Below are 21,190 nucleotides of genomic sequence, written 5' to 3'. Positions count from 1 at the left end.
GATTAAAGGATCACCAAGATGAGCTGAAAAATATCTAAATAGATTAGATTCTTTTTATAAATTCCATTTTCTTCCCAAAGACCCACTTAACATTACATATTGCCATATTATCTACCTACATGAAAATAACACATTCATCAGGCCAAAAATCATACAGTGAATTCAAACGTACATAGATAGACTCTTTTGTGATATACGGTATAGGAAACAAAAATATCTATGAAATTAGTATAGAAAATGTTGAGCCTGAATTGATAAACTTACATAACATCTCTTGATTTACTTTGCTTTCTTGGAAAGATTTATGATTCAAAAACTGAAGATGGCAAATGCACCTTCTATGGGTTACCATTAGGAGAGACCTCATGCAAAAGCTTATCACAGACACAAATATTTCAGAGCATGTTGCCTTTGCAAAGCACAGCTTTGCTGTTGAGACAGTTTCAATGCAGTGTCAGTTTTTCAACAACAGCTGCTAGCTATCTGTCATATTCAGGGCAGTTATGCTTTTGCTGTACTCCACTTGAGGCAGCTGGATCAACTTGAAACCAATTTGAAAAACATATTTAGGAAAGCAAAGAAAAAGACCTTTAATATTAGAAACATGGCATATCATACATGAGATTCTCACCAGCCTAGCTTTATCAAGTAAGGTTATCTAAGAGAGGATGAATTTTTAAGTCACCATTCAGGCTCAGGATTTCATGTTTCAGGGCTAAGTGTTGGCTTCTATTTCCAATCTGTCTTCTTTCAAATGATGTACAGCAGTTTCTACAAGATCTGGTTCTCCATAAAATAAAAGAACAAGAAGGTAAATCCTACTGAAACTTGAATGTCTATAATGCATGATGAGCAAAAACTCCTTCTGACAACCTGGAGAGTTGGCAAAATTCATAAAAGTAGACTCTTTGTTTGCTTGGGTGTTGGTTTGGACCTTCTGTGTTTTGCTTTTTGTTTTTTGTAAAGAGGGTTGATGTTGCAATCTTGCCTCACATGCTAACATGAATTAGGAAAGCTGCCTCTCCAGACCAGTTTGTTTCTCATCCTGATGGTTTGTTAATGTAATAAATGAGATAAATAGTCTGTGCAAGAAATAAAACTGACCTCCTGGATAGGCTTAGGAAATGTCAGGCCCCACTTATTACAGAAAATTCGGCAGAAACCTACAAAGACCCCAAGTAACTGGAGGGATGCCAAAGGCACAGGCACCACAAACTAAAGATTCGCTTTCAAGTTTCTGCTTCTTTATCTTTTCTACTCATGTCTCATAGTAAGACTTAGGATTTGACTTGGCACTGCTAAGTAAGACTCGAGTTCATGAGAAAAATTGGCATAAAAGAAATGAAGATTAATTATTTTTTAAAGTTGTATTTTTTCTTACATTCTTAAGCCAGATGTTCATTGGACTCAAAGTTGGTGGGCAGACTGAAGATTTGAACATTTATGTCTTCAAACAAAATGTTCCTTTCTAGTTGTTGTTTCAGAATTATTAACAATAGGAATAATCCGTCTTCGAAGCAAATTAATAAGATAATAGTTCCAACTCTCCCTCTGAGTCATTTCTGGCTCACAGATCAGCCATTCATTTCTAAGAGAAGATGCAAATGAGCACATAGGACACCAGCTAAGGTGTCTGGGTCCATAAAAACGCATGTGTGAAATACATGCTGAGAAAGACTTTGCATAGCCACCTGCATCTCCAGCCATAGCTCAGCATCAACACTTAGCAAAGTAGTCTAGGGCTGAAAGAGCCACGTAGATGAGCTGCTCTTGATAACAAAACTGGGTGGTGCGTGAATCAGTCCTTTCATTGTGTATGAGGTCATACTTGAACATATAAAACCTTGGTAAGTTCTGTAGACAGTTCTAATATTGTGAATTTGTGCATTTTGTTAGCCTAAATATTGTTCTCCTGTGTTCCAAGTGCTACTGCAATCTGATTCCTCAAGTTAATTTGATACTAAAGTTAAAAACAATAAAAACACCTTCAGAAGCCTAGTTCAATGTGCTGGGTGACTGATATATACAAACGAAGCTCAGGGCTGATGAAAAGAAGGATCTAAAGGACTTTAACCATTCCTCTCTCTTTGTTAATGTCAATGACAAAGTGAAGTTAGATTGACAACTAGACACAAATTTAAGATTCATTTGACAAATATTTTTGAGCAACCGGGCACTCTTAAAATTTTTGGATATATCAGTTCAGTTAAGTTCAGTCGCTCAGTCGTGTCTGACTCTTTCCGACCCCATGAATCAGAACACGCCAGGCCTCCCTGTCCATCACCAACTCCCAGAGTTTACCCAAACCCATGTCTGAGTCGGTGATGCCATTCAACCATCTCATCCTCTGTCATCCCCTTCTCCTCCTGCCCCAATCCTTACCAGCATCATGGTCTTTTTCAGTGAGTCAACTCTTCGCATGAGGTGGCCAAAGTACTGGAGTTCCAGCTTCAACATCAGTCCTTCCAATGAACAACCAGGACTGATCTCCTTTAGGATGGATTGATTGAATCTCCTTGAAGTCCAAGGGACTCTCAAGAGTCTTCTCCAACACCACAGTTCAAAAGCATCAATTCTTGGGCACTCAGCTTTCTTCACCGTCCAACTATCACATCCGTACATGACCACTGGAAAAACCATAGCCTTGACGAGATGGACTTTTGTTGGCAAAGTAATGTCTCTGCTTTTAAATATGCTATCTAGGTTGGTCATGACCTTCCTTCCAAGGAGTAAGTGTCTTTTAATTTCATGGCTGCAATCACCATCTACAGTGATTTTGGAGCCCCCCAAAATAAAGTCTGACACTGTTTCCACTGTTTCCCCATCTACTTCCCATGAAGTGATGGGACCAGATGCCATGATCTTAGTTTTCTGAAAGTTGAGCTTTAAGCCAACTTTTTCACTCTCCTCTTTCACTTTCATCAAGAGGCTCTTTAGTTCTTCTTCACTTTCTGCCACAAGGGTGGTGTCATCTGCATAGCTGAGGTTATTGATCAGCCCAGCGTTTCTCATGATGTACTCTGCATATAAGTTAAATAAGCAGGGTGACAATATACAGCCTTGACGGACTCCTTTTCCTATTTGGAACCAGTCTGTTGATCCATATCCAGTTCTAACTGTTCCTTCCTGACTTGCATACAGGTTTCTCAAGAGACAGGTCAGATGGTCTGGTATTCCCATCTCTTTCAGAATTTTCCACAGTTTATTGTGATCCACACAGTCAAAGGCTTTGGCATAGTCAATAAAGCAGAAATAGATGTTTTTCTGGAACTCTCTTGCTTTTTCAATGATCCAGCGGATGTTGGCAATTTGTTCTCTGGTTCCTCTGCCTTTTCTAAAACCAGCTTGAACATCTGGAATTTCACGGTTCACATATTGCTGAAGCCTGGCTTGGAGAATTTTGAGCATTACTTTACTAGAGTGTGAGATGAGTGCAATTGCGTGGTAGTTTGAGCATTCTTTGCCATTGCCTTTCTTTGAGATTAGAATGAAAACTGACCTTTTCCAGTCCTGTGGCCACTGCTGAGTTTTCCAGATTTGCTGGCATATTGAGTGCAGCACTTTCACAGCATCATCTTTGAGGATTTGAAATAGCTCAACTGGAATTCCATCACCTCCACTAGCTTTGTTCGTAGTGATGCTTTCTAAGGCCCACTTGACTTCACATTCATAGCAGTTTAGAAACGCTAAAGAATTAACCTCTGCAGTTATAGAAATTACATTCTAGAAGAAGGAAAAATGTAGTGAATGGGATAGTTAAGTGAAATAAAATACATAGAAAATAAAGCTGGTAAGTGAGAGTGTACGAGAAAAATAAAACAGGGGAAAGGACAACGATTTTCAGGTTTAGAGAAGGGGACAGTGATTCAGTTGAAAATAGGGTAAGGTCAGAGAAGACCTTGTTGTGATGGTGACCTTCAACAAGTTAATGAGCAGTCAGCCACAGTAATATCTAGGAGAAAAGCATTACAAGCAGAGGATATGGCAAACACAAAGTGCGGAGGAAGTGCAGACTCTGCAGTAATTATATAGGTTATTGTAAGACTTCGTTGGGTTTCACTGGTAGCTCAAGTGGTAAAGAACCTGCCAATGCAGGTGACATAAGAGATGCAGGTTCCATCCCTGGATCAGGAAGATTCCCTGGAGGAGGGCATGGTAATCGACTCCAGTATTCTTGCCTGGAGAATCCCATGGAGAGAGGAGCCTGGAGGGCTACAGTCCATAGGGTCTCAAAGAGCCAGACGAAACTGAAGCCACTTAGCATGCAAGACTCTGTTAACATAATGAATGAGATGAACAGATTGTGAGCAAATAAAACTGACCTCCTAAACATGCTAAGGAAACTGACTCAGAGACAAGATTTACACTTGTCTGGATTCAAAGACAAGATTTATGTTTCTACACAAATATGAAAAATCCCACAAACAGTAGAAAAGTTAGAATTGGACATGGAACAACGGACTGGTTCCAAATTGGGAAAGGAGTATGTCAAGGCTGTATATTGTCACCCCGGTTATTTAACTTATATGCAGAGTACATCATGTGAAATGCCGGGCTAGATGAAACACAGGCTGGAATCAAGATTACCGGGAGAAATATCAATAACCTCAGATATGCAGATGACACCACCCTTATGACAGAAAGCGAAGAGGAACTAAAGAGCCTCTTGATGAAAGTGGAAGAGGAGAGTGAAAAAGTTGGCTTCAAGCTCAACATTCAAAAAACTAAGATCATGACATCTAGTCCCATCACTTCATGGTAAATAGATGGGGAAACAATGGAAACAGTGAGAGACATTATTTTCTTGGGCTCCAAAATCACTGCAGATGGTGACTGAAGCCATGAAATTAAAAGACACTTGCTCCTTGAAGAAAAGCTATGACCAACCTAGACAGCATATTAAAAAGCAGAGACATTACTTTGCCAAAATAGGTCCATCTAGTCAAAACTATTGTTTTCCCAGTAGTCATGTATCGATGTGAGAGTTGGACCATAAAGAAAGCCGAGTGCCAAGGAGGCTTTTGAACTGTGGTGTTGAGAAGATTCTTGAGAGTCCCTTGGACTTTAAGGAGATCAGACCAGTCAATCCTAAAGGAAATCAGTCCTGAATATTCATTGCAAGGACTGATGCTAAAGCTGAAGCTACAATACTTTGCCCACCTGATGCAAAGAACTGACTCCTTTAAAAAGACCTGATGCTGGGAAAGATTGAAGGCAGGAGAAGGGAACAAGTGACAATGAGATGGTTGTATGGCATCACCGATTCTACCGACACGAGTTTGAGCAAGCTTCAGAAGTTGGTGATTGACAGGGAAGCCTGGCATGCTTCAGTCCACAGGATCACAAAGAGTTGAACACGACTGAGCAACTGAACTGACTGATAGACACGGCGTAAGTTTCTATGTCTCTTATCTTCATAGAATACTAGCAACATCAGTGAGTTTGGGAGGCTCACTAAGGTCCCTTTTTTTAATTAATTTATTTTTTAATGAAGGATAATTGCTTCACAGAATTTTGTTGGTTTCTGTCAAACCTCAACATGAATCAGCCATAGGTATACATATATCTCCTCCCTTTTGAACTAGCCTCCCATCTGCCTCCCCATCACACCCCTCTAGGTTGATACAGAGCCCCTGTTTGAGTTTCCTGAGCCATACAGCAAATTCCCATTAGCTATCTATTTAACATATGGTAATGTAAGTTTCTATATTACTCTTTCCATACATCTCACCCTTTGCTCCCCTCTCCCTATGTCCATAAGTCTATTCTCTATGTCTGTTTCTCCACTGCTACTCTGTAAATAAATTTTCAGTACCATTTTTTGAGATTCCATATATATGTGTTAGAATATGATATTTACCTTTTTCTTTCTGACTTACCTCACTCTGCATAATAGGTTCTAGGTTCATCCACCTCATTAGAAATGACTCATATGGGTTCCGTTTTATGGCTGAGTAATATTCCATTGTGTATATGTATCACAGCTTCTTTATCTATTCATCGGTCAATGGATATCTAGGATGCTTCCATGTTCCAGCTGTTGTAAACAGTGCTACAGTGAACAATGGGATACATGTGTCTCTTTCAATTTTGGTTTCCACAGAGTAAATGCCTAGGAGTGGGATTGCTGGGTCATATGGTGATTTTATTCCCAGTTTTTTAAGGAATCTCCATACTGTCTTCCATAGTGGCTGTATCAATCTACGTTTCCACCAACAGTGCAAGAGGGTTCCCTTTTCACCATACCCTCTCCAGCATTTATTGTTTGTATACTTTTTGATAATGGCCATTCTCACCAGTGTTAACTGATATCTCGTTGTAGTTTTGATTTGCATTTCTCTAAAAATGAGCGATGTTGAGCATCTTTACATGCGTTTGTTGGCCATCTGTATGTCTTTTTGGAGAAACGTTAGTTTAGGTCTTTTTCCCACTTTTTGATTGGGTTGTTTGTTTTTCTGGTATTGAGTTGTATGAGCTGCTTATATATTTTGGAAATTAATCCTCTGTCAGTTGTTTCATTTGCTATTATTTTCTCCCATTCTGAGGGTTGTCATTTCACCTTGCTTATAGTTGCCATTGCTGTGCAAAAGCCTTTAAGTTTAATCAGGTCCCATTTGTTTACTTTTGTTTTTATTTCCATTACTCTAGGAGGTGGGTTATAGATGATCTAGCTTTGATTCATGTCATTGAGTGTTCTGCCTAGGTTTTCCTCTCAGAGTTTTATAGTTTCTGGTCTTACATTTAGGTCTTTAATCCATTTTGACTTTATCTTTGTGTATCGTGTAAGGAGGTGTTCTAATTTCATTCTTCTACATGTAGCTGTCCAGTTTTCCAAGAACCATTTATTGAAGAGGCTGCCTTTGACTCATTGTATATTCTTGTCTCCTTTGTCAAAAATAAGGTACACATAGGTTCATGGGTTTATTTCTGGGCTATCTTGTTCCATTGGTCTATATTTCTGTTTTTGTGCAAGTATGATACTGTCTTGATGACTGTAGATTTGTAGTATAATCTAAAGTCAGGAAGGTTGATTCCTCCAACTCCATTCTTCTTTCTCAAGACTGCTTTGGCTATTCGAGGTCTTTTGTGTTTCCATATGAATTGTGACATTTTTTGTTCTAGTTCTGTGAAAAATGCCATTGGTAATTTGATAGGGATCACATCAAATCTGTTGATTGCGTGTGGTAGTATAGTCATTTTCACAATATTGATTCTTCCTACAGAAAACATGGAATATCTCCGCATCTGTTTATACCATATTTTATTTCTTTCATTAGTGTCTTATAATTTTCTGTGTACAGCTTTTTGTCTCCTTAGGTAAGTATATTCCTAGATAATTAATTCGTTTTGCTGCAATGGTGAATGGGATTGATTCCTTAAGTTCTCTTTCTGATTTTTCATTGTTAGTATATAGAAATGCAAGCAATTTCTGTGTATTGATTTTGTATCCTGCAACTTTGCTAAATTCACTGATTAGCTCTAGTAATTTTCTGATCATACCTTTAGGGTTTTTTAGGTACAGTATCATGTCACCTGCAAACAGTGAGAACTTTACTTCTTCTTTTCTGATCTGGACTCCTTTTATTTCTTTTCCTTCTCTGATTGCTGTAGCTAGGACTTCCAGAACTGTGTTGACTAATAGTGGTGAAAGTGGAGACCCTTGTCTTGTTCCTGATCTTAGGGGGAATGCTTTCAGTTTTTCACCATTGAGAATGTTTGCTGTAGGCTTATCAATATGAGCTTTACTATGTTGAGGTAGGTTCCTTCCATGCCCATTTTTTGAAGAGTTTTAATCATAAATGGGTGCTGAATTTTGTCAAAGGCTTTTTCTGCATCTATTGAGATGATCATATGGTTTTTATCTTTCAGTTTGTTAATATGGTATATCACATTGATTGATTTGCGTATATTGAAGAATCCTTGCATCCCTGGAATAAACCCAACTTGATCATGGTGTATGAGCTTTTTGATGTGTTGCTGAATTCTGTTTTCTAAAATTTTGTTGAGGATTTTTGCATCTATGTTCATCAGTGATACTAGCATGTAGTTTTCTTTTTTTGTGTTGTCTTTGTCTGGTTTTGCTATCAGGGTGATGGTGGCATCATAGAATGAGTTTGGAAGTGTTCCTTCCTCTGCAATTTTTTGGGAGTTTTAGAAGGACAGGCATTAGCTCTTCTCTAAATGTTTGATAGAATTCTCCCGTGAAGCCATCTGGCCCTGGGATTTTGGTTTTGGGGAGACTTTTGATCCCAGCTTCAATTTCAGTGCTTGTAATCCGGTTGTGCATAATTTCTCTTTCTTCTTGGTTCGGTCTTGGAAGATTGAACTTTTCTAAGGATCTGTCCATTTCTTCCAGGTTATCCATTTTATTGCCATATAGTTGTTCATAATAGTCTCCTATAATCCTTTGCATTTCTGCATTGTCTGTTGTAACCTCTCCTTTTTCATTTCGAATTCTGTTGATTTGATTCTTCTCTTTTTTTCTTCATGAGTCTGGCTAAAGCTTTGTCAATTTTGTTCATCTTCTGAAAGAACCAGCTTTTAGTTTTATTAATCTTTACTATTGGTTCTTTCGTTTCTTTTTTATTTATTTTTTGCTCAGATCTTTATGATATCTTTCCTTCTACTAATTTTGGTGTTGTTTTTTTTTGTTGTTGTTGTTCTTTTCCCAGTTGTTTAAGGTATAAAGTTAGGTTTTGTCTATTTGATGTTTTTCTTGTTTCTTGAGGTAGGATTGTATTGCTATAAACTTCCCTCTTAGAACTGCTTTTGCTGCATCCCATAGGTTTTGAGTTGTCGTGTTTTCATTGTCATTTGTTCCTAGAAGTGTTTTGATTTCCCTTTTGATTTCTTCAGTAACCTGTTGGTTATTTAGAAATGTGTTGTTTAATCTCCATGTGTTTGTGTTTCTTACAATTTGTTTCTTGTAATTGATATCTAGTCTCATAGCATTGTGGTGGGAGAAGATGCTTGATATGATTTCAATTTTCTTAAATTTACTGAGGTTTGATTTGTGACCCAAGATGTGGTCTATCCTGGAGAATGTTCCATGTGCGCTTGAGAAGAAGGTGTATTCTTCTGCATTCGGATGGAATGTCCTGAAGATATCAATGAGATCCATCTCATCTAATGTATCATTTAAGACTTGTGTTTCCTTATTAATTTTCTGTTTTGATGATCTGTCCATTGGTGTTTGTGTGATGTTAAATTCTTCTACTCTTATTGTGTTAGAGTCAATTTCTCCTTTTATGTCTTTTAGTGTTTGGCTTGTGCATTGTGCTCCTATGTTGGGTGCATAGATATTTACAATTGTTATGTCTTCTTCTTGGTTTGATCCCTTGATCGTTATGCAGTGTCCTTCCTTATCTCTTGTAATCTTCTTTATTTTAAGGTCTATTTTGTCTGATATGAGGATTGCTACTCCAGTTTTCTTTTGCTTCCCGTTTACATGGAATATATTTTTCCATCCTCTCACTTTCAGTCTATATGGTCTTTAGGTCTAAAGTTGGTTTCTTGTAGACAGCATATATATGGGTGTTGTTTTTGTAGCCATTCAGCCAGTCTGTGTCTTTTGATTGCAGCATTTAATCCATTTACATTTAAAGTAATTATTGATATAGATGTTCCTATTGCCATTTTCTTAATTGTTTGGGGTTGATTTTGTAGGTCTTTTTTCTTCTGTGGTATTTCTTGACTATATAAGCCCTTTTAACATTTGTTGTAGAGCTGGTTTGGTGGTACTGAATTCACTTAACTTTTGCTTGCCTGAAAAGCCTTTTATTTCTCCATCAATTTTGAATGAGATCTTTGCCAGGTACAGTAATCTCGGTTGCAGATTTTTCCCTTTCATTAATTTAAGTATATCCTGCCATTCCCTTCTGGCCTGCAGAGTTTCTGCTAAAAGGTCAGCAGTTAAGTGTATGGGGTTTCCCTTGTATGTTACTTGTTGCTCCTCCCTTGTTGCTTTTAATATTCTTTCTTTGTGTTTAGTCTTTGTTAGTTGATTAGTATGGGTCTTGGTGAGCTTCTCCTTGGGTTTATCCTGTATGGGACTCTTTGTGCCTCTTGGACTTGATTGACTATTTCCATGTTGGGGAGATTTTCACCTATAATCTCTTCAAAAATTTTCTCTTACACTTTCTTTTTCTTTTCTTTTTCTGGGACCCCTATAATTCAAATGTTGGTGTGTTTGACATGGTCCCAGAGGTCTCTGAGACTGTCCTCAGCTCTTTTCATTCTTTTTACTTTATTTTGCTCTTCAGAAGTTATTTTCACCATTTCATATTCCAGCTAACTGATTCGTTCTTCTGCTTCAGATATTCTGCTATTGATTCCTTCTAGAGTATTTTTAATTTCAGTAATTGTGTTGTTTGTCTCTGTATGTTTATTCTTTAATTCTTCTAGGTCTTTGTTAACTGATTCTTGCATTTTCTCCATTTTATTTTCAAGGTTTTTGATCTTTACTCTCATTATTCTGAATTATTTTTCAGATAGATTACCTATTTCTTCTTTTTTTTATTTGGACTTCTGTGTTTCTAGTTTGTTCCTTCATTTGTACAGTATTTCTCTGCCTTTTCATTATTTTTTTTAACTTATTGTGTTTTAGGTCTCTTTTTCCTAGGCTTCAAGAAAGGTTGAATTTTTTTCCCTGAAGAAGGTTGAATTATTTCTTCCTTTTGGTTTCTGCCCTCTTAAGGTTGGTCCAGTGGTGTATGTGGGTTTTGTACAGGGTGAGGTGAGGTTTGTGTCAAGTTTTTGTTTGTTTTTCCTCTGATGGGCAAGGCTGAGTGAGGTGCTGATCCTAGCTACTGATGATTTGGTTTGTATTTTTGTTTTGTTTGTTGTTTAGATGAGGTGTCCTGCACAGGGTGCTACTGGTGATTGGGTGATGCCAGGTCTTGTATTCAAGTGGTTTCCTTTGTGTGAGTACTCACCATTTGATACTCCCTAGGGTTAATTCTCAGGTCGTCTAGGGCCTTGGAGTCAGTGGTCCCACTCCAAAGGCTCAGGGCTTGACTCCTGGTCAGGAACAAAGATGCCACAAGTGGTTTGTTATGTCATTAAGTGAGGAAGACAACGTCAAAGAATGCTCAAACTACCACACAATTGCACTCATCTCACATATTAGCAAATTAATGCTGAATATTCCCCAGGCCAGACTCAACAGTATGTGAACCATGAACTTCCAGATGTTCAAGCTGGTTTCAGAAAAGGCAGAGGAACAGAGATCAAATTGCCAACATCCATTGGATCACTGAAAAAGCAAAATAGTTCCAGAAAAACATCTATTTCTGCTTTATTGACTATCCCAAAGCCTTTGATTGTATGGATCACAACAAACTGTGAAATATTCTTAAAGAGATGGGAATATCAGACCACTTGACCTGCCTCCTGAGAAATGTGTATGCAGGTCAGGAAGTAACAGGTAGAAATGGACGTGGAAAAACAGACTCATTCCAAATCAAGAAAGGAGTATGTCAAGGCTGCATATTGTCATCCAGCTTATTTAACTTATATTCAGAGTACATCATACGAAATGCCAGACTGGATGAAGCACAAGCTGGAATCAGGATTGCCAGGAGAAATATCAATAACCTCAGATATGCAGGTGACACCACTCTTATGGCAGAAAGTGAAGAAGATCTAAAGAGCCTCTTGATGAAAAGGCTGAAAGAGGAGAGTGAAAAAGTTGGCTTAAAGCTCAACATTCAGAAAACTAACATCATGACATCTGGTCCCATCACTTCATGACAAATAGATGGGGAAACAGTGGAAACAGTGACAGACCTTATTTTTTTGGCTCCAAAATCACTGCAGATGGTGACTGCAGCCATGAAATTAAAAGGTGCCTGCTCCTTGAAAGAAAAGTTATGACCAAGCTAAAGAGCATATTAAAAGGCAGAGACATTTCTTTGCCAGCAAAGGTCCGTCTAGTCAAAGCTATGGTTTTTCCAGTAGTCATGTATGGATGTGAGAGTTGGACTACAAAGAAAGCTGAGTGCTGAAGAACTGGTGTTTTTGAACTGTGGTGTTGGAGAAGACTCTTGAGAGTCCCTTGGACTGCAAGGAGATCCAAGCAGTCCATTCTAAAGGAAATCCTGAATATGCATTGGAAGGACTGATGTTAAAGCTGAAACTCCAATACTTTGGCCGCCTGATGGGAAGAACTGACTCATTTGAAAAGACCCTGATGCTGGGAAATATTGAAGATGGGAAGAGAAGGGGACAACAGAGGATGAGATGGTTGGATGGCACACTGACTCAATGGGCATGAGTTTGGGTAAACTTCATGAGTTGATGATAGTCAGGGAGGCCTAGCATGCTGCAGTCCACGGGGTCACAAAGAGTCGGACATGACTGAGCGACTAAACTGAACTGAACTGAACTAAGTGAGATTAAAACAAATATCCAAAAACAAGAAACCAAAAATGAACCCCAGCCAAATGGCAGCTACAAAATACGGCAAATGATAATTAAAATAATGATATATACACATATACACATACCCATGAGCAAAGTGAAAACAGTCCAAGAAAAATAAAGTATAGTAGACTGACCCAGGGAACAAAGGAAATCAAAAATTATATCTACCAGTTAAGAACAAAACTAACTTAAGCACAAACTGGAAAACAAAACTGAAGCAAGGTGCCAAGTGGGGAATAAAGCAATGAAAACAAAACTAACAAATATGGTAAGAGGAAAGTAAGGAAAGAAAGATTAGATATGCAAAGTTAAATAGAGGTAGATAAAGAAGATTTATATACTTTAAAGATTAACTGCAAGGGGAAAAGAACAGTAGGAAAAGTAAACAAAAGAATAAATGTAGAAAAAAATATTATAGGTTTAAAAAATTGAAAATTAAAATTAAGAAAAGAGAAAAAAAAAAAGAGGAAAACTCCACAGAACTGCAAAAGCCCAATGTTGAGGCAGAGGCTTATGACAACAATATAAAATGTGACTGAGAAAAAAAAAAGCTCAAAAGCATAATTGGATTTCTTAGTGCCAATAAAATCAACTGCAACAGAGAGGGGGGAAGGGGAAAAAAAAGAAAAAAAATCCAAAAGAATCTACAGAACAAGTCATAAAAGAAGAATAAGTGTTTTTCTTGAGTCACTGCTGTCAGAGTCCTTTCCCTCGATGGGAGTCACAGTCCAACACTCCAACGCTGTGCTGATCTCTGGACCTGCTGTGGGGGCAGCTCAGATTCCAATCTGGTCCTACTCCTGTGTGTTCTTGCCTCCAGTGTCCACAGCTATCAGAGCTAATGTGTTTTCTTTTGTGGGAGCTCTCAATGGCCCTTTGTATATTCCATAGACACAAAGTCTGTTTAGTTGATTGTCAGCTGGTGGAAAGGTTTTGGGTCTTCTTCCTCAGCCACACTGCCCCTGGGTTTCAATTATGGTTTTATTTCCACCTCTGCATGTGGGTTGTCCATTGGGGGTTAGCTCCTGAGACTGCTCTGGAGGGCTTGGGTTTGCCCTTATGAGGGCCAGGTGTGGAGGTGGTGCAGCTGCTTGGGTCACAGGGGTTCTGGCAGCACCAGGTACTCAGGGGGGTTGGCAGCTAGGGCACAGGAAATATAGTGTTATAGAGGGGTATGGCAACCAGAATTGGCCAATATGCTCCAGTATTCTTGCCTGGAGAACCCCCTCCCTGACAGAGAAGCCTGGCGGGCCACAGTCTACAGAGTTACAAAGAGTCGGACATGACAGAAGTGACCCTGAGCACATAGACAGAAGTCTTTTTTTGCCTGTGGCAGCTCTGCCCCAGTGACAGTTGTGTGTAAAGGTGGCATAGCTGCTTGGCTTGTGGGGACCCTGGCAGCGCCAAATGTGCAGGGACATGGACTGCCTCACCACAGGAGTTATGGCCCTATCAGAGTCTTTTCTCAAGCCTCTTGTAGCTGGTGATCAGAAGGCCTCTTCGGCCAGTCTTTCTCTGTAGTTCCACTCGTTCAGGCACTTAGACGGCTCCCTTGCCTGGGGTCCTTCTCTGTTGTTCGCAGTGTCCCAGCCACCCTCCCACCCCCTCCCAAGGCTGGGATCCTAGTCTGTAGATGGGTGCATCAGGCTCTTAAAGGGGCACCTTGGGTGGGGTCCTACTCAGTAGTTCAGAGCATCAGGCGTTTGATGGGCCAGCCTCTCTATTGTTTAGCAGCCCATGCTGGCATGTGGGGAAAGAGAGGCTATGGTGATGGCTACACCCCGTATGCATGACTCAGCAACATTGCTTTGCTTCCATGGCTGCCTGGCTTTCCTCCACTGGCATTTCCCACCACGATTTCCTCCCTCACATCCCCTCAATCTGTCTCTACACAGTCAATAGCAGCCCTAGCCCTTTGATTGCTCCACAATCTCTAAACTCCAGCTCCCAGCTGCTGCACCTTCCAGGAGACCAGCATTCCTATCCGGGGTGTGTTTGGCTTCAGCAAGGACTGTCTGATTCTCATTCCATTTAGGCTGCCACAGATCAGCTGTTTCACTCTCAGCCTTAAATGTTCCTCTTCTGACTCAGACAATTGGCCCACTGTGGGAACTGGACCCCTGCTTCAGTTCCCCCACCCACTGGGGGCAGGTCCAGTCCTACTAACACTCCTGTATTTCCCCCTAGTTCCTTCGTCTTACTGAGTTTTACATGGCTCTATATAATCTTTTCCACTGGTCAGGTACTCCTGTCTGCTCTCAGCTGGTGTTCTGCATGTACTTCTGTGTCTGAAGGTGTGTTCCTGATGTATCTGTGGAGAGAGATGTACTCCACGTACACCTACTCCTCCGGCATCTTGTTCTTCTTAATCACCAAGCACTTCTTAAGAAACGATATTTGATCTGTTATGAGGCACTTATCTGCATTCATCTATTAACTTGAGAGGTGTTTTGCTAAATGTGGAAGACACTGCCGTGGCTTCCTAACTGGTCTCTCTGTGTCTACCTGTGCCCTCCCTGGTGTTTATTCTACATATGGTAGCCAGAATGAGCCTTTATAAAATAAAGCAATCATGAACTTTTCTCCCTAAAATGCTCCAGTGATTTTCCCACAATTCAGAATGAATCCTCAGTGTTGATAATGAATAATTCAAGTAAGAAAAAAACCCCAGTGTGAAAAGCACAGGCATTCTGGGCCTAGCTCTGGCTCTGCTAGCATATAAGGCTATGACCTTAAGAAGTCATCTAATTCCGCTGAGCATCTTTTTCTCTGACTTAAAAATAAGAGAGCTCTTAACACCCCATAACACCAATGGATAGATCATCAAAACAGAAAATTAATAAGGAAACACAAGTCTTAAATGATACATTAGATGAGATGGATCTCATTGATATCTTCAGGACATTCCATCCGAATGCAGAAGAATACACCTTCTTCTCAAGCGCACATGGAACATTCTCCAGGATAGACCACATCTTGGGTCACAAATCAAACCTCAGTAAATTTAAGAAAATTGAAATCATATCAAGCATCTTCTCCCACCACAATGCTATGAGACTAGATATCAATTACAAGAAACAAATTGTAAGAAACACAAACACATGGAGATTAAACAACACATTTCTAAATAACCAACAGGTTACTGAAGAAATCAAAAGGGAAATCAAAACACTTCTAGGAACAAATGACAATGAAAACACGACAACTCAAAACCTATGGGATGCAGCAAAAGCAGTTCTAAGAGGGAAGTTTATAGCAATACAATCCTACCTCAAGAAACAAGAAAAACATCAAATAGACAAAACCTAACTTTATACCTTAAACAACTGGGAAAAGAACAACAACAACAACAAAAAACAACACCAAAATTAGTAGAAGGAAAGATATCATAAAGATCTGAGCAAAAAATAAATAAAAAAGAAACGAAAGAACCAATAGTAAAGATTAATAAAACTAAAAGCTGGTTCTTTCAGAAGATGAACAAAATTGACAAAGCTTTAGCCAGACTCATGAAGAAAAAAAGAGAAGAATCAAATCAACAGAATTCGAAATGAAAAAGGAGAGGTTACAACAGACAATGCAGAAATGCAAAGGATTATAGGAGACTATTATGAACAACTATATGGCAATAAAATGGATAACCTGGAAGAAATGGACAGATCCTTAGAAAAGTTCAATCTTCCAAGACCGAACCAAGAAGAAAGAGAAATTATGCACAACCGGATTACAAGCACTGAAATTGAAGCTGGGATCAAAAGTCTCCCCAAAACCAAAATCCCAGGGCCAGATGGCTTCACGGGAGAGTTCTATCAAACATTTAGAGAAGAGCTAATGCCTGTCCTTCTAAAACTCCCAAAAAATTGCAGAGGAAGGAACACTTCCAAACTCATTCTATGATGCCACCATCACCCTGATAGCAAAACCAGACAAAGACAACACAAAAAAAGAAAACTACATGCTAGTATCACTGATGAACATAGATGCAAAAATCCTCAACAAAATTTTAGAAAACAGAATTCAGCAACACATCAAAAAGCTCATACACCATGATCAAGTTGGGTTTATTCCAGGGATGCAAGGATTCTTCAATATACGCAAATCAATCAATGTGATATACCATATTAACAAACTGAAAGATAAAAACCATATGATCATCTCAATAGATGCAGAAAAAGCCTTTGACAAAATTCAGCACCCATTTATGATTAAAACTCTTCAAAAAATGGGCATGGAAGGAACCTACCTCAACATAGTAAAGCTCATGTTGATAAGCCTACAGCAAACATTCTCAATGGTGAAAAACTGAAAGCATTCCCCCTAAGATCAGGAACAAGACAAGGGTGTCCACTTTCGCCACTATTAGTCAACACAGTTCTGGAAGTCCTAGCTACAGCAATCAGAGAAGGAAAAGAAATAAAAGAGTCCAGATCAGAAAAGAAGAAGTAAAGTTCTCACTGTTTGCAGGTGACATGATACTGTACCTAAAAAACCCTAAAGGTATGATCAGAAAATTACTAGAGCTAATCAGTGAATTTAGCAAAGTTGCAGGATACAAAATCAATACACAGAAATTGCTTGCATTTCTATATACTAACAATGAAAAATCAGAAAGAGAACTTAAGGAATCAATCCCATTCACCATTGCAGCAAAATGAATTAATTATCTAGGAATATACTTATCTAAGGAGACAAAAAGCTGTACACAGAAAATTATAAGACACTAATGAAAGAAATAAAATATGATAAACAGATGGGGAGATATTCCATGTTTTCTGTAGGAAGAATCAATATTGTGAAAATGACTATACTACCACACGCAATCAACAGATTTAATGTGATCCCTATCAAATTACCAATGGCATTTTTCACAGAACTAGAACAAAAAATGTCACAATTCATATGGAAATACAAAAGACCTCGAATAGCCAAAGCAGTCTTGAGAAAGAAGAATGGAGTTGGAGGAATCAACCTTCCTGACTTCAGATTATACTACAAAGCTACAGTCATCAAGACAAATCAAAACTACAATGAGATGTCACCTCACACCAATCAGAATGGCCCTCATCAAAATGTCTACAAACAATAAATGCTGGAGAAAGTGTGGAAAAAAGGGAACTCTCTTGCCCTGTTGGTGGAAATGTAAATTGATACAGCCACTATGGAAAAAGGTATGGACATTCCTTAAAAAAGTAGGAATTAAACCACCATATGACCACACAATCCCACTACTAGGCATACCCTGAGGAAACCAAAATTGAGACATATGTATCTCATTGTTCACTGCAGCACGATTTACAATAGCTGGAACATGCTAGATGTCCATTGACAGATGAATGGATAATGAAATTGTGAAATGATGGAATATTACTCAGCCATAAAAAGGGACACATTTGAGTCAGTTCTAATGAGATGGATAAACCTAGAACCTATTATACAGAGTGAAGTTGAGTCAGAGAAAGATAAATACCATATTCTAACGCATATATATGGAATCTAGAAAAATGGTACTGAAGAATTTATTTATAAGGCAGCAGTGGAGAAACAGACATAGAGAATAGACTTATGGACATGGGGAGAGGGGAGGAAAGGGTGAGATGTATCGAAAGAGTAACATGGAAACCTATATTACCATATGTAAAATAGATAGCCAATAGGAATTTGCTGTACCGCTCAGGAAACTCAAACAGGGTCTCTGTATTAACCTAGAGGGGTGGGATGGGGAGGGAGATGGGAATGGGTTTCACAAAGGAAGTGATATATGTATACCTATGGCTGATTCATAGGTTGAGGTTTGACAGAAAACAGTAAAATTCTTTAAAGCATTTATCCTTCAATAATAAATAAATTAATTAAAAGCAAACAAACAAGAAAAGAAGTGCTTGGTGCTTTGTATACACATTTGGAACAGTAGAGATACCAAAGGAATAATAAAAAAATATAGCCCCTGGGGATTTCCACTTCTAGAGAGAGCAGAGGTACATATTCATATTCTACCTACTGAGTACAACTAAAACTCTGAACATTATATATAAAATAAAAACAAGAAGACTCTGGGGACTTCCCTGGTAGTCCAGTGAGTAAAAATTTACTGTGCAATGCAAGGGACACAGGTTCGATTCCTGGTCAGAGAACTAAGATCCCACATGCTACAGTGCACCTAAGCCCACGCACCACAATGAAGACCTGATTCAGCCAAATAAACAAACATTAAAAAAAAAAGAAGAAGAAGAAGAAGAAGAAGACTCTGAAAGACAGAGAGAAGGTGGCAGACTAGCTAGGGACCCTAGGACAGACAATGGTGAGTTCCTGGGTTTACTTTCTGCTTCATACATATCAGATATCAGACTTGGAATTAAATAATATAACAATCTGAGACTTCCCTGGTGGTCCAGTGGGTAAGAATCCACACTTCCACTGCAAGGGCATGGGTACAATCCCTGATCAGGGAACTAAGATCTCTCATGTGCAGCACGGCCTAAAAATAATAATATGACAAACCAAAATTAGCTGTGGTCACAAACCAAAATTAGCTCCAACAAAAGCCTGCTCTCTCTAGGCAAAGGACCAGGGAAGGAGTAAACTAAAAAAGTCAGAACATGTTTAGATAATAACAGCTCCACTGCAGACAAACACCGCAGAATAAACTGTGGCCTCACCCACACCCACACCAGCAAAAGCCAAGTGTGGAGCCTAGACTTCTACCCTCATGAGGCTGTAATGAGGCCCCAACACCCCTGCCAGGGTGGAGTCAGAGAGCATTAAGTAGTAAGCTAGGACTTTCATCTCCACTATATAAGAAAAAACTTCTCCCACGGTAATGGTAAAGACCACTGGGCACTTGGAATTCCACTTCCTCCCAGTAGTAATCAGGCACCCCTCCTCTTTCCAGTATAGTAATATGGGGGGAGGCCTGGGAGAAGGTCAGGAATTTCCCTATATCAAGGCCATCCCTGGTGTGGTCTCAGTAGAGACTACACAGTAAGCCAGAACTCCCACCCCCACTGAGCAGTTGGAAAGCATCTCCCCACTTAGGTGTCAAAAGAGGCTGAAGGAGGAACTTGAACTTCTGACTTTGTCTGGTAGCAACAAAGTGGTACAATCCCTTCCCTTGTCACAGCATTAGAGAAAGCCAAATAAAACAGAAGGCTTAAATAAGATCCAGAGTTTCACAATATAGAGTGCAAAATGTCCAGATTCTAATATAAAAATATCTCATCACACAAAGATCAAAAAAAAATTGAAATCAAATTCAAAAAAACAGTTGCCAACACTGAGATGACAAAGAGATTATCTGATAATGATGTTGAAGCAGCCTTGGTAGAAACACGTCAATGAGCAGTTTTCAGAGTGAATTGCCCAGATGGAAGAGAAGAAAGATCCTGAGTTCACCCTCTCACTCAAACGCCAAAATTACAAGTATTTAGAAGTAACCAGCAATGAGAACAATCTGAAGACTAGCAGAAAAGGCCTTCGATAACTGAAGATATGAAAAAGAAACACAATGAGGTGAGTAAAAGGGATGGAGATGTGGTATAGTCAAGACCCATACCACAGGGTGGGCAACCTACAAATGGGAGAATTATTACAATTCCAGAGGATCTCCCCAAGGAGCAAGGGGTCCAAGCCCCAGGAAGGGCTACCCAGCCTAAGGGTTCTACACCAAGAAGATGAGCCCCTAGAATGTCTGACTTTGAAGGCCAGCAGGGTTTACTTTCAGGAGAGCCAGAGGATTGTGGCAAATAGAGACTCCACTCTTAACAGATGTACATCCTCCAGGACCTAGACAAGAAGCAATAATTTGAAAAGAGCCTGGCTCACACTCACTTGCTGATCTTTATTGTTTAGTCGCTGAGTCCTGTCTGACTCTTAGCGACCCCATGGACTGCAGCACACCAGGCCTCACTGTCTGATCTTCAAGAGCTTCCAAAAGGCAGGAGGCAACTGGGACTCAGCAGGGGGATACAAACACGAGCAGCAGCCATTTTGGAAAGCTCATCCCATCAGAAGGACACAGAAGAGAGAACCAGAGAAATGGAACACAGAATGATAGAACTTACCCCAAATAATAAGAAATTAGAAAAAATACTAAATAAACAGAGCCTCAGGAGGCTGGGCGACTATTATAGAAGATCTAGCATCGATGTCACCAGGGCCCCAGAAGGACACAAGAGAAAGAGGGCAGAGATGAAAATGTACTCGAAGAAATTATGGCTAAAAGCTTTCCATATATTTGGCAAGAGTTATAACTTATAAATTCAAGAAGCTAAGCAAACCCTAACCAGGGTAAACCTAAATAAATTTATGCCAAAAGCTTCTGAAACTTCTGAAAGTTAAAGACAAAGGAAAAACCTTCAAAGTAGCCATAGGGGAAAAAAAAAAACTTTACATATGGGAAAAATCATTTGAGTGATAGCAAATTTCTCATCAGAAACCACAAAGGCCATAAGGAAAAAGCAAAGCATTTTTCAAGCACTGAAAGAAAAAAAATGTCAACCTAAAACCCTATGCCTACTGAAAACATCCTTTAGAAATTAAGCAGAAATCAAGGCATTGTCAGAAAAAGGTAAACAAAGAGTTTTTGTCACCAGCAACCCTACTCTAAAAGAACGGCTATAGGAGTTTCTCTAAACAGAGAGGAAACATAAATAGGAGAAAACGTGGAACCTCTTGACAGAAGAAAAGACACAATAAGCAAAAATATGGTAAATACAATAGCTTTTCTTCTAAGTTTTCTAAATTATGTTTGACTTTTGAAAGAAAAGTGTTA

The 21,190-nt window shown here is 39.2% G+C and overlaps 1 protein-coding gene across 2 annotated transcripts in view; it reads right to left on the bottom strand.

Moving 5' to 3' along the window:
* Positions 1-21,190, bottom strand: part of LOC145539796 (uncharacterized) — a 634,383-nt gene that overhangs the window by 476,081 nt on the left and 137,112 nt on the right. The window contains exon 3 of one of the 2 annotated variants that reach the window (XR_014077963.1): positions 8,048-11,019. The exons of the other annotated variant lie outside the window; for it this stretch is intronic. The gene's annotated coding sequence lies outside the window, so the exon portion shown is untranslated. Of the gene's footprint in view, positions 1-8,047; positions 11,020-21,190 lie in introns of those variants that run through there. 2 annotated transcript variants of the gene reach the window in all.

The sequence above is a fragment of the Giraffa tippelskirchi genome, chromosome 2 (genome assembly GCF_054371585.1).
Source record: "Giraffa tippelskirchi isolate mGirTip1 chromosome 2, T2T-mGirTip1v1.2.pri, whole genome shotgun sequence".
Taxonomy (NCBI): domain Eukaryota; kingdom Metazoa; phylum Chordata; class Mammalia; order Artiodactyla; family Giraffidae; genus Giraffa; species Giraffa tippelskirchi.
Note: the sequence above shows the minus strand (reverse complement) of the source record. Positions and strands in the feature narration are given on the sequence as shown.